Source organism: Epargyreus clarus, unplaced genomic scaffold (genome assembly GCF_041222505.1).
Source record: "Epargyreus clarus isolate Ecla_fem2 unplaced genomic scaffold, WU_Ecla_fem_2.2 ptg000008l, whole genome shotgun sequence".
Taxonomy (NCBI): Eukaryota; Metazoa; Arthropoda; class Insecta; order Lepidoptera; family Hesperiidae; genus Epargyreus; species Epargyreus clarus.
The window spans coordinates 14,340,369-14,353,787 of record NW_027332216.1 but is presented as its reverse complement, the minus strand read 5'-3'; the positions used below and the strand labels follow the sequence as shown (position 1 = coordinate 14,353,787).

At 40.3% G+C, this 13,419-nt stretch overlaps 1 protein-coding gene across 3 annotated transcripts in view; it reads left to right on the top strand.

Annotated features, from left to right (window-relative positions):
* mwh (multiple wing hairs) overlaps positions 1-13,419 on the top strand; it is a 159,186-nt gene that overhangs the window by 78,543 nt on the left and 67,224 nt on the right. The window lies entirely within an intron of this gene.

The following is a 13,419-nucleotide window of genomic DNA, read 5'->3' as shown; positions in this document are numbered from 1 at the left end:
ACCGCCATACCTATTTCTGCCTCATAACAGCAGCGTTAAGCGCTGCTGTATTCTGGTTTGAAGGGTGTGGTAAAGAAGACATACTTATATCCGAGGCATTACATAGTCTTCAGGGGTAGCAAAGCATCTGTTGTCAACATCAGGTAGTAATCTAACCTTATCGGGTATTTACTACAAACTTTCTACTAGGAGACCAGGAGTAACAACTTCGTATGACTAGCGTCAGATAAGAAAAAAGGTTAAAGGTGGTAGAATCCTTTGTGGTTCGACTCCGGCGGCACCACCGCCACACCTATTTCCGCCTTCCAACAGCAGTTTTAAGCACTGATGTGTTCCGGTTTGAAGGGTGTGGTAAGGGAGACATACTTTTCCGAGCCGTTCCAGCTTAGTCCTCAGGAGTAGCGGCGCATCTGTGGCCGACCTCATGTAGGAATATCTGATCCCATCTGAGGTTGATTACAGATGTCCATGGGCGGCAGTAGCCACTTACCATCAGGTGGACTGCATGCTCGTCTGCTACTCTTTTATTATAAAAAAAAGAATACTTACTACTTAGGACACAGTCAAATGACCAAATAAATCGCATGTTCATTCGCTGCTCAAAAAGTTTTGCCACCATATCGAACATATTATTATGAAAATTAAACCGCTTATGAAACAGTCATTCAAGCATTTTTGTTTTAGCCACGCACGTTCTAGTAATAACTATAATTCGACAATTGTGAGTAATTTTGCGTTAACTATAATTTAAACGTTAAGTATATCAATACACGCGATAGAACGTTTTTTGTTTCATATTGAAAGGGACTTTGAAGTAACAATCAGGACATAAAGATTGTAGTAGTAATCACAAAGTAAATTTGACATCATTGACGTCAACCTATTAATGTGCCACTGCTGGGCACGGATCTCCTCTCAAAATGACAGGGATTTAGCCATAGTGTATCGTGCTGGCCAATTGCGAATTGGTAGACTTCACACACACCCTAAAGAGCTTTATCTTACAACTCTCAGGTCTCCTCACTATATTTTCCTGAATGATAGGCCGAATTTCAAACCACAAGGCAGTCTGCAGTTAGAAGTAGTATAGAGAATTTCTAGATCATTCTCTTAAAGCATTATCACAAAAACATTGTTTATTGTAGCTGACGATTGGACCTGATTGTTCATCGCCCAACCGGAACAGCTATTTTTTAATGACATTGGCACTATTTATTAACTTTTTTGCATTCCACTAATGCATTTGCCTCTTTCTGGAGAATTAGTGGATCTCTAAACACAATTAGAGAAACTCTTAAAAATTTAGTTTGTAATGCAACGCTGCAACTATTCTGATCTCACTGCCTTCCACGTCAGCAGTTCTTTAGTGCTACATCATCGCTTATTGGTAAGGAATATATGTTTCCGTAACTTTACAAATATTTCATACACTGAAAAGTTTATATAATACAATCGTAAATCGATTGATATTGCTGTAGGTACTCTATATTATGTACAATGTGTATAAAATAAATTATATCTACATAAAAACAGCAGTGTTAAGCGCATCTGTTCGGTGTTGGTGGAGGTGGGAAGAGAGAAAGACAGAGACTTATCCGAGGCGTTCCAACTTAGACCTGAGGAGTAGGAATCTTATCTTTTCTAAAATTGATTACAGATGTCTATGTACGACAGTAGCCACTCACCATCAGATTGCGTGCTCGTTACTACATACATACATTAAAAAATGCATTCTGATCCTAAAATTAAGCTTTAAATTCCTACACAATCTCCTCCACATAAACTAAATTTGACACCGACCGTTCAAATTGTATCGATCTAGTTCGTCTAGACCAGTCCATCTAGTTTTCATACAATACAACACGTATGTTTACGCTACGATGAATATTTATAACGCGGAGAGGAAGCATAATGTATGACGAATGTTTCACATGATCGCCCGCGCATAAGGAATAGGGTTTATCAATTTAAATAGTATTGGGCCTGAGCGTGTGACTGTGGGAATGCATATGGGTGTTGAGTTTTCTTGGAAATACAAATAAGAACAGCATCTTTAGTTAGCAACTTCAGCAGCATCAGTAGATGGGTTGAGGTTCTTCGGTCAAACTTTTTTTAAGTTAAGGAGTGCCATTTCTATGAGAGAAATAGCAATAAAGCGTATCGCGGGAACATTTCTCGGTCCAGCTTTTTTCAAAATTGTGGAGTGCCATTTCTATGAACGAAATACCAATCGAGCGTATTGCAGGATAATTTTTCGGTTCAGTTTTTTTCAAAATCAAGGAATATGTACCATTGGATAAGAGAAGTAGACAAGCGTATTCAACTTAATATTATCGATCGAGGATTGAAGATTGAGTTAAGTCAGCCTTACTTCAGCCTGCCAAACCAGTTACTGATTACCAGTAGCATATTGCCGTTGCAGAAAAATGTTATACCACGTATAAGAAACTAAAAGACCACGAAAAACCTAAAAGTCTGATTTTGCAATAATTATAAGTTTTCAAGAAATGCAACATGTCTGATCCCAGTTTGTCAAAACTATTTTTGGTAAGTGTAACATTGGCTTTGTTAAAAAAATTGCAAATATTTTCTCCGAAAATATAAAACCGCGCTTAAAATGCTATATATATAATTCACAAATAATATTTATGTTGTTACTATAATCTTACGAAATAGTTTTCCTTTCCAAGGAATTTTAAATCATAAAAAACTAGTTTTCGAGATAAACAGAATCCAGATCAACTTTGTCTATTTATTAAATTTACATATGTTTCTAAAAGATTTCACCTTTAATAAATTGTTTATAAAGCCATTTATAAGCTTAGTAGTATATTAAGGATAAATTGATAAGAGTGTCAGTCTGCAGACTAGAAAACAAGTATGTAAAATTCATCGCATTGATTTTCGCGATATTTAATGTCGAATAACATTTGGTCAATTCATGACTATCTGGTAGAGAGGGTTTTCGGTTCGATTCCCAGTCCGACCAAACTGTGATCTTATGACGAAATTTGATATTTTCTTGTAGGGTTAAGAATATGTGGAAGAATATATTGAAGGTGGTAGAACCCTTTGTGGTTCGACTCCGGCGGCACCACCGCCACACCTATTTCTACCTAATAACAGCAGTGTTAGGCGGTGCTGTGATCCAGTTTGAAGGGTGTGGTAAGGGAGACAGACTTTTCCGAGGCGTTTCAGCTTAGTCCTCAGGGGTAGCGGCGCATGTGTGGCCGACCTCAGATAGGAATATCTTATCCTATCTGGGGCTGATTACAGATGTCCATGAGCGGCAGTAGCCACCTACCATCAGGTAGAAGAGTAGCAGCATGCAGTCCGCATGCTCGTCTGCTACTCTTATAACATAAAAAAAAAATGTGGAGATAAGACACCAAATAAGGAAATTATGCCCTATTTTTACATACATACAACTTGTTTTTTAGTTGCATTCAGTCCAACTGACGGTAAGTGACAATTACACCCATAGATATTTATAATCAATCTTAGATAAGATTAAGAGTCCTACTTGACGTCGGATTAAGAGTCCTCTCGAGGCTTAAGTTAAAACACCTCGACAAGTATGAAGTATATCACCCCAGTCTATATTGAAATAGACAAAGCCGCGGGAATTATATTGTTTAACAATATATAGTTAAAGTGACGCGATGTTCCGAGTGCCGATTTACGAGTGAATAGATAAATTAGCATCAGTGAAAGTTTACTGCAAATATTTGATTCGCGTTTAAGAAAATATCTTCTCGTAAATATGTATATTTGGTACAACAGGTTTGGTATATGAAGTAATATGAAAAATTAAGTGTCAGAAATAAAGAAACGAATCATTTATTATGATATTTAATTATTGAAGGCTAAGCTAAATGCTAATCTGAAATAAATTATATTTAATTGGTGAAGACGAAGTGATACGTTGGTACGGTTGACCATAATAAATCAACGGTAAACATTTTTTTAGAATATAAGAGTAGCAGACGAGCATGCAGTCCACCTGATGGTAAGTGGTTACTGCCGCCCATGGACATCTGTAATCAACCCCAGATAGGATTAGATATCACTACCTGAGGTCGGCCACAGATGCATCGCTACCCCTGAGGACTAAGCTGGAACGCCTCGGAAAAGTCTGTCTCCCTTACCACACCCTTCAAAACGAAACACAGTAGCGCCTAACACTGCTGTTATTAGGCAGAAATAGGTGTGGCGGTGGTGCCGCCGGAGTCGAACAACAAAGGGTTCTACTACCGTCAAATTTTCGGTAATTGTGACTCTTATGTCTAACCTCACTCCGGAGGGTAATATTTTTCAAGCGTAAGTACATATGTATGTATATGGTCATTGGTAGTCCCCACAGGCTAAACACCTTGACGGATTTTAACATAGGTATGACGTGTGTACATTGTTGAAGTGATATACTTAGGCTCTTTTTTAAGCAGTCGGTTTTTTTGTAATAATTATTGTTGTTAAGTTTGTCACCTGGCAAATGTAGAAATAACTAACATACCTTAAAACCGTGTATACAAACAAGTGTTACAAAAGGAAAGGAAAAACAAAAGGAATAAAAAAAATCAATTTTAAATAAAAGCCATTTGAATTTTAATTAAGTGTTAAGATTTTTTTCAGCAGTGATAGCCTAGTGGTTTAGAAACTCGGCCTCTTGATCGAGGGGTCCGAGGTTCAAATCCCAGGCACGCACCTCTGATTTTTCAAAGTTATGTGCGTATTAGAAATTGATTATCACTTGCTTAAACGGTGAAGGAAAACATCGTGAGGAAACCTGCATACCTGAGAAATCTTAAGAAAAAAAAGTTGTCAAAGGTATGTGAAGTCTACCATTTCGCATTTGGCCATTGCGTTGGACTATGGCCTAATCCTTCTCGTTCTGAGAGGAGACCCGTGCCCAGCAGTGGGGCATTAATGGGTTGATGATGATGATAATGATGTTAAGATTTTTGTTTGCATGTATGGCATTAGGTACCTATCTACAATTCTACATTAATAAAATACAAGATCTGTATAAACAAGAGAGCTAATTTTAAACTTGTTCCTACAATCATTTTTCATTTTAAATTCTAAAAATACAATGCAATGTTCACTTTTGAATTGTTTTAATTTCAATATGCTACGTATCCAATATGCTCCTTGCTTTAACTCTCGAAATGCGACACCCGTTTCCAATATAACCACGGATATCGTATCGAAATGTTGAACAAACATTAAGCTTTAGTTACGCCTTCTTGTCGCAGTAACCCGATCCCGACCGCCAATATCGTTAGCCTCTGATGAACAATTATGTTGACTAAGAGCGTTATGGTTTTATTGCAGGTAAGTTACGAGTGATATGAACGGCTTGTCTCTTCGCAAATATGTACAGATGATATGTAAGTATTAGAAGTTAAGTATCTCTTGCTTAGAAAGAGTCGCCAATGCATCGCCGACTTTGATGGAGAGCTCTGTTTTGTACCCCTTTTGGAAAGCCCCATGTCATAGCGCTCAGAGAATACCTCGGGATGAAGCTCATTCAACCCAAAATGCCCGTGCAAACCGAACTGTGGTTCAGAGTTAAAAATAATAATAGTGAATTTAAATTGTTAGGTTAGGTTGTTTTTATACTTTTGTATGTCCAACAACTATACTATTCTAAAGTTAAATTGAAAGTGTTGTTGATACGAACATGAGCTACGGCCTGGAATTTGAACCCCAAAGCCTGCACGAAAGAATTTCAAATAAGTAACCACTGGTATAATTTCATACGCTCCTTGCCTACTTAAACTAAAACGACCCCTTTTATGAAGACATCTAGTGACTGTTGGTACGAGACTGTTTTAGAGGGGGCGTAGACCTACGTCATAGGTATGAAAACAACTAAAGCCAGTAACACTAGATGTCACTGTACCATTTCTGAATCACGCTAACGAATGTACGACGGAAGATGTACTTAAGGGACGATTTTGGTCATTGAAATAACCAATCAATCTTACTACGACACCGAATAAAACATTTTTTGGCAAGGATTAGCTCGCTACTAATCCTTTTATATTATTAACCGTGCTTAGTAGTGGTAAGAAAGTCCCTGTAGTTGCGGGACCAGAATAGGGCTATGGTATGCCCTGCCAGTCGTAACAGGCGACTAAGAGGGGGCTTCCGGGGTTGCGGGTGGCGAGAGTGGGAGCTCGGACCGTCCGGCCACCGATACCGGGAAGGACGACGGCATGTGTGGTCGCGTACCGTCGTGTACACCAGACAATATGGTGAGCGTGATGCTCACCTGGGAGCCCGACGGGGCGACGCGCTAAGAATACTCCGCTTGCGTTCCTTTCGAGATCCCGGAGTACCTTACGCAGCGCCGAGAACGGCCACCGGGGGGGTTTTAGTGCGGTGAGAATCCCACATAAGTCTGTGTCGCTCCCACAACACAGGGTAGCTTTTAAAGACAAAAAAAGTAGTGGCAATAAAATTAAATATAAGGTGGTAAAACCTTTTGTAGTTCGACTCCGGTGGCCCCACTGCCACACCTATTTCTGCCTAATAACAGTAATATGAAGCGCTGCTGTGTAGTGGCATGGTATGGTAAGCGTGACATGTCTTTCCGAGGCAATCCATCTTAGTTCTTAGGGCTACGGGCATCTGTAAGTAGGAATCTAATCAGGTAGGAACTTAATCTTAACTGCGGTTGATTACAAATGTTCAAGGGCGGCAGTGGCCACTTACCATCAGATGGAAAATATGCTCCACGTCGTCCACAACTTATCGACACTAACATTTTGTTTTTTAAAGTTGAAAGCCTAAATAAAAATATTCTAGTTCATGTAACTGTTCAATTTCTGACTCACTTTAACGAATGTACGCCGGAAGATGTAATTATTTTTACGGGGTAGCTAGCCGTCCTACCCCTAACTAAAACCTTGCAGTGAAATATCGATGCTAAAAATATATTGATGAGGCGATTTTACCATAGTAGAAAACCCGTGCAGGGTGCACGAAAGAATTTGAAATGACTAAGCTACCACTGGTATTATTTCATACGCTCCTTGCCTACTTAAACTAAAACGACCCCTTTTCTGACGACATCAAGTGACTGTTGGTACGAGACTGCTTTAGAGGGGGCGTAGACCTACGTCATAGGTATGAAAATAACTAAAGCCAGTAACACTAGATGTCACTGTACAATTTCTGAATCACGCTAACGAATGTACGATGGAAGATGTACTTAAGGGACGTTTTTGAATCATTAAAATAATACATTAATCATAATGCATACAATGATTTTTTGACAAGGAACAGCTCGTTACTGATCCTTTTATATTATAACTTGTGCTTAAGTCTGGCTAAAAATGGAGTAGAAAAAATTAAATGTGGGATTTAAGGATGGGATTAATTCATTCGATCAGTATCAATAAATGATATCGGTTTCCAAGTGTCGGTATTTAGGTATGATCGTCCACAACCTATCGACACTAACATTTTGTTTTTTTAATCGACTTTAAAAAGGAGGATGTTATCAATTCGGCCGGTATCTTTTTTTTATGTATGTACACCAATTACTCCGCCGTTAGTGGACCGATTTTAATAATTCTTTTTTTATTGTGTAGAGACGAGCTGCAAGTTGGTCCCATTTAAATATGGTTAGGATCCATCGATTGGTTCTGGAGAAAAAGAGGGGAACTCCTCCACCCATGAAAATATAACAGCCATAACTTCGCCGTTTATGAACCTATTTTAATGCCTTTAATTTCGTGTGTCGACAATTGCTACAAGTTGGTCCCATTTAAATATGATGAGGATCAGAGTGGGTTCTGGAGACAAAATATATAACTCCTCAACCGATGGGTATAATTGAGTTTTGTTTGAAGATATTTGGTGTAGGTTCTAATGAAATTGCAAAACCAGTTTATCTTTGACTATTTAGTTAGGTTAGGTTGGAACATATAAGACAATATAAAACTAAGCGAGCAGGGCGCGGTAGCGCCCTGCGAGTGGGCGGTTCCAATCAATGTTAATTCAGACCTTGCCTTAATTCATGATCACGTCTATACAATTTTATATTGTATTCATATAAATGTTATTATGTCATCACTAAAAAGGGTGAAAAAATTTTTTTAACAAAAAATACAACCGACTTCTATGTCACTACAAAAAAAAAATAATTCAAATAAATGTTGGTTTAGTACATATTTCTGAAGTCGGCGCTCGATGTAAACAGCGTGTCTAATATGAGCGCCGACTTCAGAAATATGTACTAAACCAACATTTATTTGAATTATTTTTTACTTTGTAGTGACATAGAAGTCGGTTGTATTTTTTGTTAAATTTTTTTTACAGTTGCAGGCCAAATTATTAATTAAATATTCTACTTCGTGTCACTGTTCAATTTCAGAATCGCTTTACCAAATTACGCTGGAAGATATATTTAATGCACTAATAACAGTAATATTAAGCGTTGCTGTGTAGTGGCATGGTATGCTAAGTGATATATATTTTTTCAAGGCAATCCATCTTAGTTCTTAGGGCTACGGGCATCTGTAAGTAGGTATCTAATCAGGTAGGAACTTAATCTTAACTGAGGGTGATTACAAATGTTCATGGGCGGCAGTGGCCACTTACCATCAGGTGGAAAACATGCTAATCTGCTACTCCTATGTTTTAAAATTTAAAACCACCCCTTTAACGCCATCTCGTGACTGTTGGTACGAGACTGCTTTAAAGGAGGAGTAGAGCTGCGTCATAGGTACGAAAATAACTAAAGCCAGTAACAATAGATGCCACTGTATAATTTATGAATCACGCTAACGAATGTACGCTGGAAGATGTACTTAAGGGACGTTTTTGGTCATTGAAGTATAACTTGAAAACAGTCTTTCTTCGATGATGATGAGATAACCCTGTGCCTACTAGAATATTTTTTGGCAAGGATTAGCTCGCTACTAATCCTTTTTTTTATATTATAACTCGTGCTACACTTGCTAAATAAAATAAAGTATCGAAGTAACGCCTAATCCTTCTCATTCTGAGATGAGACCCGTGCCCAGCAGTGGGTTGATGACGATGATCGAATTTAACGACAGGCGATTTGTTCATTCGTTCAGTATGAATATTTCGGTATGATCGTTCACAACTAATCGACATTTTATAGTTATATTACTAAACATAGAACACTTTGTTTTGTCTATTACTTCTATAGTGTTGTATAAATGAGATAATGGCAAAACTGCCTGGGAATTGTCAGTTATAACTTATAATTTGCTTATATTAAATGCATTGAAAAAAAAGCGTGTTTCTCAATAAAGATATTGTATTAATTAAATATTACATATCTAAAATACAACAAACACCACCCTTTTACGACATCTAGTGACTGGTGGTGCGAAACTGCTTTAGAGAGGGCGTAGTCCTGCGTCATAGGTACGAAAATAACTAAAGCCAGTAACACTAGATGTCACTGTACAATTTCTGAATCACGCTAACGAATGTACGATGGAAGATGTACTTAAGGGACGTTTTTGAATCATTAAAATAATACATTAATCATAGTGCATACAATGATTTTTTGACAAGGAACAGCTCGTTACTGATCCTTTTATATTATAACTTGTGCTTAAGTCTGGCTAAAAATGGAGTAGAAAAAATTAAATGTGGGATTTAAGGATGGGATTAATTCATTCGATCAGTATCAATAAAATAATGATATCGGTTAATAGTCCTCACAATTTAATAAGCCCATTTTGACACATGCCATCGCTATGGCACTAAGCATGTGCGACACAAATCGATAACCAAAGAAACCGATTTCTACTACAAATCGATAACAACTCCATATCGTACTGTATTGATTACTTAATATTTTGTAAACAGAATATTTGTTTAGTATTTTTCTAAATTATCTTAAGATTTAATAATAAAGAAAAAGGAAAATAACTTATTTCGTAATTTAAAAATTTAATCATTTTCAGAAGATTAAATATAGCATGTCTGTGCTGTCGTACCCTGTACTCATTTATTTTTTACATTTTAACATTTACAAAGGAACAAAGTGTCGATTATTTTATTGTTATGATGAAAAAACGATAAAAAAATATTATTGGTAATTCTAAGTTTCTATTATTTGAAAGTTAATCGATTATGGTTTCTTCCGAATGGTTTGAAGCCGCAAGCTGTAGCCGTAAATTGTCGTAAACTGTTAAAACACCCGACTGATATAACATTGCAACGACGCCCTTTGATACTTCTTGGTGTAGGATTTTTTTTTTTATAATTATACCTAAACGATGAGGCAGGCGGGCTACCTGATGGAAAGTAGTCACCGTCGCCTATGGACATTTGCAACACCAGAGGAGTCGCCAATGCATCGCCGGCTTTGGAGGAGAGCTCTTTTTACACCTTTTTTGAAGAACCCCATGTCATACCGCTCCGGGAATACCTCAGAAGGAAGTTCATTCCACATCTTGCACGTCCGTGGCAAGAACGTCCGTGCAAACCGAACCGTGGAGGACCGCCACGACTCCAGTTGGTGTGGATGGAACTTCATCCTTCGGCGAGTGGTGCGATGGAGGAATGGTGACGTAGACACCAGGTCAAATAGTTCCTCGGAACACTCACCATTGTAAAGCCGGTAGAACACGCAGAGGGAACCTATGTTTTTTTTTTTTTTATAAAATAAGAGTAGCAGACGAGCATGCAGTCCACCTGATGGTAAGTGGCTACTGCCGCCCATGGACATCTGTAATCAACCCCAGATAGGATTAGGTTTTCCTACCTGAGGTCGGCCACAGATGCGCCGCTACCCCTGAGGACTAAGCTGGAACGCCTCGGAAAGTCTGTCTCCCTTACCACACCCTTCAAACCGGAACACAGCAGTGCCTAGCACTGCTGTTATTAGGTAGAAATAGGTGTGGCGGTGGTGCTGCCGGAGTCGAACCACAAAGGGTTCTACCACCTTCAAAAAGTCCTTCCCTCCGCAAGCTTAAAGGTTCTAACCGATCGGAGGTCCTGGGGTCGTTGACGATTCGGATCGCTCGTTTCTGCACGGAGTCAAGTGGGTTAAGTTGGTATTGGGGCGCCCCTGCCCAGAGATGGGAGCAGTACTCCATGTGGGGTCTCACTTGTGCCTTATACAACAAAAGGACTTGCCCCGCAGTGAAGTACTGCTTCGCTCTGTTTAAGACGCCCAGCTTTTTTGACGCCAACTTGGCCTTAGCGTCCAAGTGACCCCGGTACTGCACGTCACACGATATTTCAACTCCCAGGATCCCCACACTTTTATTAATGGTGAGTGGAATTCCTTGGAACCGTGGCGCTATGACGAATGGGGTTTTTTTAGCGATAGACGCGCAGACTTGTGTCTTCGTGGGGTTAAACTCAACAAGGTTAAGACGACCCCATGTCGAAACCTGCTCCAGAGAGTCTTCGATTTCAGACACAAGTCGGATTCTGCTTTCTTCTACGAGAGTCCGAGAGGTGTTTGCACGGCCCGTGTACGTTGCATCTCCCGTACTATCATCTGCATAGCAATGTATGTTGCCTGTTTTCTGCATCATATCATTGGTATGCAGAATGAATAGTGTGGGGGAGAGGACTGAGCCCTAGGGCACGCCAGCATTAACGGGCTTCGTGTCTGAGCAGCACCCGTCGACGACGACTTTGATGTGCCGCTCAGACAGAAAGCTGGCTACCCATGCGCATAACCCCTCGGGACGACTAACTGCCAATGCCTCAGCCGGTGGTCCTCGAGGTATCTAAGGAGCTGTGTATTTACCACACGCTCCATTACCTTTAAGAGCAGGGAGGTTATCGCTATAGGCCTGTAATTAGCCGGGTCACTGCGGTCACCCTTTTTGGGAATCGGGTGAACAAGGGCTACCTTCCACGAAGACGGTACTTGTCCGGTGGTATACGAAAGCAAGAATAGGCGCGTTAAGATGGGAGTCAACTCGGGAGCACACGTCTTCAGCATCACCGTGGGGATTTCGTCTGGCCCACTCGACTTCTTGACATAAAGGGACAATAGAGCTCGCCTGACAGCTTTCTGCGTAAAGCGTATATTTGGCATAGAGCTCTCACACCGCGGGATCGTAGGCGGTGTGGCCCCTCCGTCGTCAAAAGTCGAGTTTGAGGTACCCAGAAGATCGGCTTTTCCCTTTGCCGTGTGGGCCAGAGAATCGTCTGGTTTCCGCAGGGGCGGTAACGAGGAACGACAGAAGTTCCCTTCGACAGCTTTGGCCAGCGACCAGAAAGCTCGACTCCCGGAGGGGTAACCCAAGATTCGCTCGCCAATTTTGCCGATGTGCCTAGACTTCGCCTTGGCCATATGCTTCTTTGCTGAACGGGAGGCAGCGTTAAGTGCCGTTCGAAACTCGTCGGTGTGCGGATCCTTGCACGCGTGCGCTGATGCCCAGGCTTGATAGCCCTCTTGCTTATGACTGGACGCCTTAGCGCAAGACCTATCACACCAGGGCTGACTCCGCCCACCGACGGACACGACAGAGTTTGGAATAAAGCATTCCATACACTGCCGAATCACGTCGGCCACAGAGTCAGCGCACGTGCTAGGATCACCCGAGACGAAGCATAGCTGCCTCCATGGGTACGAGGCCAGGAATTCCCGGAGCCCGTCCCAATCTGCTGAACTGTAGTGCCAAACTTGTCGCTTCCCCGGAGGTCGAGCCCCCGTGGGACGCGACAAGGGCACAGAAGAACTTACCAAGCAATGGTCAGAAGATCCAAGAGGAGCCTAGTTTCTAGACACATTTTAATTGAAATAAAATGTGTAATACAATTCATAAATTTTACTAATTATTCTTGTTAATAAATTATTTCGTAATCGTATTTTTAGAAGTATTTCACTTTCCAATTACGTGTCATACAAAGTTAGTTCAAAAATTTTATGACATTAGGATGGCATGTGTCAAAATGGGCCTATTAAATTGTGACGACTATAAGTATCGGTATTAAGGTATGATCGTCCACAACCTATCGACACTAACATTTTGTTTTTTAAAGTTGCAGGCCAATTTAAAAATATCCTACTTTGTGTCACTGTTCAATTTCAGAATCACTTTACCAAATTACGCCGGAAGATATATTAAATTTAATGCACTAATAACAGTAATATTAAGCGCTGCTGTGTAGTGGCATGGTATCCTAAGCGATACATATTTTTCCAAGGCAATCCATCTTAGTTCTTAGGGCTACGGGCATCTGTAAGTAGGTATCTAATCAGGTAGTAACTTAATCTTAACTGAGGGTGATTACAAATGTCCATGGGCGGCAGTGGCCACTTACCATCAGGTGGAAAACATGCTAATCTGCTACTCCTATATTTTAAGGTCTACGGTAAGAATAGGTCTACGGTATCCCCTGCCTGTCGTAACAGGCGACTAAAAGGGGGCTTCCAGGGTTGCGGGCGGCAAGAGT